Here is a 5,144-nt window from a genome sequence, read left to right as displayed (position 1 = left end):
CGGGGCGGGGGGAACTGTGCCACTGCGAAACACAGAATCAGGTACTTGCAGGGGAAGAGGAGAGGGATGGTGGTGTCATGCCAGCGCCTGCACCGGCTTTCCTGAAGCTGAGCTGCAGGGCAGATGTCGTGGGGATCCCACAGTGTGAGGAGGGCCCCCCACCCCAGAGATGTTGCAGGGGGGTTGATGGATTACAAGGGTGATGACAGTGAATATACTGATGAGGGAACGTTAATTGATCTGCTCAGGGAGAGCAGGGAAGAGTCCCCACCCCTACCCCCCCGGAGAGCACTGAGTTTGGGGAAGGTTTCAATCCAACCCCAAAGCAGGAAATGCAGGCCCGTTTAAAGCGCCACAACCAGGTATTTTCCAACCGGCCAGGTTTAACTGACAAGACTGTACACTCCATAGCAACCCCAGGGCCCCGCCCTGCTCTTAGCAGAGCGTACCCAGCTAAAGGGGAAATGCAGAAACAAATCCAGGAGCAGGTGGAAACCTGCTTGAAATGAAAGTAACTAGTAAATCAAACAGCCTCCGGGCATCCCCGATTGTAATGGTACCTAAAAGGACAAAACCATGAGCTTTTGTGTGGATTACAGGAAGCTAAATGCTTTCCCAGCCTGACCCATGCCCCACACCCCCAGTAGAGGACTCACTGGGTCTATTGCGGGGTTCAAAATTCATAAGCACACTGGATTTGACTCGTGGGTACTGGCCAATTCCCTTAGATGCTGAAGCCCAGGAAAACTCTGCTTTTCTATTGGAATCTGGATGGTATGAGTTTAAGGTTCTGCCTTTGGATTAATATATTTGGGGGCTTGTCAGGGAGGTGCTGCAGTGGTTACACACATTTGCCAGAGCCCATATAGATGCCTGGGCTATTTTCAGTAGCTCCCGGCATGACCACTTGAACCATATGGGAATTGGGCTACAAAGGCTGAGAGAAGCCAACCATACTGGCAAGGTCTCCAAGTGCAAGCCGGGGGCTGCGGAGGTGTCCTGCCAAGGACACAGGGTGGGCAGTGCATTGGGTTTATTCAGAGCCTGGTTTGGGCAGCCCTGCTGGCAGCAAACCGAACGATATATGTGGTAGTGTGCCCAGCGCTATGGCAGCAGGAGAGCTTCTCCCGCCGACGCAGCTACCGCGACTCGCTGGAGGTGGTTTAATTAAGTCGCCGGGAGCGCTCTCTCCCGTCAGCGTAGAGCAACTACACAGCGATCTCACAGCCGCACAGCATTGGTACAGGTCTCTAGTATAGATATAGCCAGAGTTTATTACAGGTGTTGTCTTTGGCGAAAGATCTAGGGTACCGATGGATCTGGGGTAAGTGACTGGAAGCAACCTGAGTGTGCTGTGATTTTTGGTGTGACCTTTTATCCCAAAGTTCAGTTTGTCGAGGTAGCAAGATAGACTTGAGAAATCTAATTAGAAACCACACCACCAGCTGTGGGTGTCTGCTCTGTTTTCTCACAGTCTGCCCTGAGGAAGGCACTCATGGTCACCCCACTCTCCCACATCATGCTAGTTACACAAAGAACCCTCGCTGGAAAATCAGGACATGGAACGAAAAATTCCCCCCTTTGAAGTCCCTCTAGGTAGGGGTGCCCTCTTCCATACCCAGCCCCACCCAGGACCACTCTGCAGGAAGGTTTGTCTGAGGCTGCAGAGCAGGGCTCTAGTGAGCCCAGCCACTCCTGCGGCCTCCCGCACTTCTGCTTTCTCACAGAGATGCCAGCGCCCACAGGTTTCCACGGCGGGGGGCTGGGGGAGTTGGAAGCGGAACATTCTTTCAGTTCAAGTGCATTTAGAAGAAAGCTGAGCAGGCGAAAGTGCCAAGGGGGGGGGGGGGGGGACCAGTCCCCAGGCCAGATCTCTAAAGGTTCAGCACACAACACGATCAGCTCTTTGGAAAAAAGCCCATTACAATCAGGCAACTAGCAGGGTGGGGAGCACATGGGAGGTTAATGGGGCACCGTACCGGCTCTCTTCCCAGCCCTGCCTGCAGTGACCCTATGCAGGATCTTAGCTGTTTGCAGAATAGGTGACTGATAGTCATCCTCCCATCCCGAGGGATCCGGCTGAGCCTTGTCACAGCAGTGACTGGATTCCAGGGTTCCAGCTCAGCGGAGGAAGGGGGAGGGGTTCTCCTCCGGTCACATGAAAACAGAAGACTTTAGCTCTGAAAACTGCATCCCTTGTGATAAATTCACAAGAGTTGGCAACACCAGGGAGCCGGCTCCTTCCTGACTACAGTAGAAGCTCAGCGGTGCCGACCCCCTCGGGAATGTGTGACTCTGAAATGTTCGTAACTCTGCACAAAACGCTCTGGTTGTTCTTTCAAAAGTTTGCAGCTGGACACTGGCTTATTGCAGCTTTGAAACTTTACTGTGCAGAAGAAAAATGCTGCTTTTAACCATCTTAATTTAAATGACAAGCACAGAAACAGTTTCCTTACCTTGTCAAATCTTTGTTTGTTTTAAGTTCCCCTTTTTTGAGTAAAAAACGAAACTAGGCAAATACAATTTAGATTAGGATGACCAGACAGCAAGTGTGAAAAATCGGGACAGGGGGTGGGGGGTAATAGGAGCCTATATAAGAAAAAGACCCAAAAATCGGGACATCTGGTCACCCTAATTTAGATGGGGCTACTATAAGGTGGGTGCATAACTGGCTGGATAACCGTACTCAGAGAGTTGTTATTAATGGTTCCCAATCCTGCTGGAAAGGCATAACGAGTGGGGTACCGCAGGGGTCTGTTTTGGGACCGGCTCTGTTCAATATCTTCATTAACGACTTAGATATTGGCATAGAAAGTACGCTTATTAAGTTTGCGGATGATACCAAACTGGGAGGGATTGCAACTGCTTTGGAGGACAGGGTCATAATTCAAAATGATCTGGACAAATTGGAGAAATGGTCTGAGGTAAACAGGATGAAGTTTAACAAAGACAAATGCAAAGTGCTCCACTTAGGAAGGAACAATCAGTTTCACACATACAGAATGGGAGAGACTGTCTAGGAAGGAGTACGGCAGAAAGGGATCTAGGCGTTATAGTGGACCACAAGCTAAATATGAGTCAACAGTGTGATGCTGTTGCAAAAAAAGCAAACATGATTCTGGGATGTATTAACAGGTGTGTTGTGAGCAAGACACGAGAAGTCATTCTTCTGCTCTACTCTGCGCTGGTTCAGGGCCGGCTCCAGGCACCAGGCAACCAAGCACATGCTTGGGGCGGCACCTGGTAAGGGGCGGCCAATCTTGGGGTGGCGGGGGGCAGCGCGGCACGGCATTCCGCGGGGGGGGGGGGGGCGGGGGCGCTCCGGCGGCGCGGCGCTCGGGAGGGGGGGCGGGCTTCGGCGGTGCGGTGCTCGGCGGGGGGGGCAGCGCGGCGCGGCATTCCGCGGGGGGGGCGGGGGCGCTCTGGCGGCGCTCAGCGGGGGGCGGTGCGGGGCGCGGGGGGGCGGGCTCCGGCGGCGCGACGCTCGGCGGGGGGGGCTCGGGGGGCGGCGCTTTTTTTTGCTGCTTGGGGCCCTGCGCTGGTTAGGCCTCAACTGGAGTATTGTGTCCAGTTCTGGGCACCCCATTTCAAGAAAGATGTGGCAAAATTGGAGAGGGTCCAGAGAAGAGCAACAAGAATGATTAAAGGTCTTGAGAACATGACCTATGAAGGAAGTGTCATAGAAATTTCTGTCCGTTCCAGCTGAGGAACAAGGAGAGACGGACACAGCTAGCCAAGCAAGGAGCCCCGGGAGGGGCGATCCGTTTATTTCAATTGCAATTGGGTTCGAGCTCATAAGTCAGCAAGAACAAAGAAAACACTTACACCAAAGCATTATATGCAGTTGCTTATGATAATCTATCGTTCTATGATTGGCCAAAATTTGCCATCATTACCATACATAATTAGCAAGCTACATGTATCTGCCCCTCTTATGACCCCTTATTGTTCATCTATTTGCCCCCTCCTCCTTGCTTATTTTGCAAACTAAGCAGTTTATCTACAGGACGCAGGCACAGAAAAGTCCATTGTCTCCAGGTTTGGAGTTTGGCTACATTTCCTCTTGAAGGAACTTCCTGAGTTAAGACATAGCAATAGCTGTATATCTTCCATGTGTACGTGACAAATTTGCCCCCTGGCAGTTAAGCAGAATAATTTTATATCAGAAGGCTGAAAGAATTGGGTTTGTTTAGTTTGGAAAAGAGAAGACTGAGAGGGGACATGATAGCAGTTTTCAGGTATCTAAAAGGGTGTCATAAGGAGGAGGGAGAAAACTTGTTCACCTTAGTCTCTAAGGATAGAACAAGAAGCAATGGGCTTAAACTGCAGCAAGGGAGGTTTAGGTTGGACATTAGGAAAAAGTTCCTAACTGTCAGGGTGGTTAAACACTGGAATAAATTGCCTAGGGAGGTTGTGGAATCTCCATCTCTGGAGATATTTAAGAGTAGGTTAGATAAATGTCTATCAGGGATGGTCTAGACAGTATTTGGTCCTGCCATGCGGGCAGGGGACTGGACTCGATGACCTCTCGAGGTCCCTTCCAGCCCTACAATCTATGAATCTATGAGTAGTTTACATTTAACACAGCAGTACTGTACTGGGGGGTTGGTTTGTGCCGCTGCTGCCTGCTGCTGCTTCCAGTTGCAAAGGGGTGTGTGGTTGGCCGGGCAGCGTGTAACTCTGGCGGGGTTTGGAACTCTGAGGTGGGCTCTGCTCTCCCTGCCGACTCGGGCCCCGTTTCCTGCACGAGGGGGCTGCGGCTGGACGGGATCTGCCAGGCAGGAGGGCGGCAGGGGAGGCTGGGTGCACCGGGGTCGGGTGAGCGGGGCTCTGCTGGGGGCCGCCTCAGGCCTGGCAGCTGCGGGGGGGGGGGGGTGGGTCAAAGACCAGGCTGCATATGCCCGGGTCCTGGGCTCGGGTCCTGGGCTCGGCTCGGGTACACCCCCCCGCACGTGCTCGGCCCCTCTGGGTCCTGTGACCGGCTCGTCAGGTGACCTCCCGGGGATTCCCGCGGGGCGAGGCGCGCTTTCATCAGCAGGCTCCATCGCCTTTGAGGGCAGCGAGCGATAGGAGCGAGTCAGGCCCCGCCCCTTGGCCAATCAGAGGGAGTGGGCGGGGCTGGCGGCAGGAGGGAGGCTAGGGCG

The sequence above is a fragment of the Emys orbicularis genome, chromosome 25, assembly GCF_028017835.1.
Source record: "Emys orbicularis isolate rEmyOrb1 chromosome 25, rEmyOrb1.hap1, whole genome shotgun sequence".
NCBI lineage: Eukaryota > Metazoa > Chordata > Testudines > Emydidae > Emys > Emys orbicularis.
The sequence above is the reverse complement of the archived record's forward strand: the minus strand, read 5'-3'. Positions refer to the sequence as shown.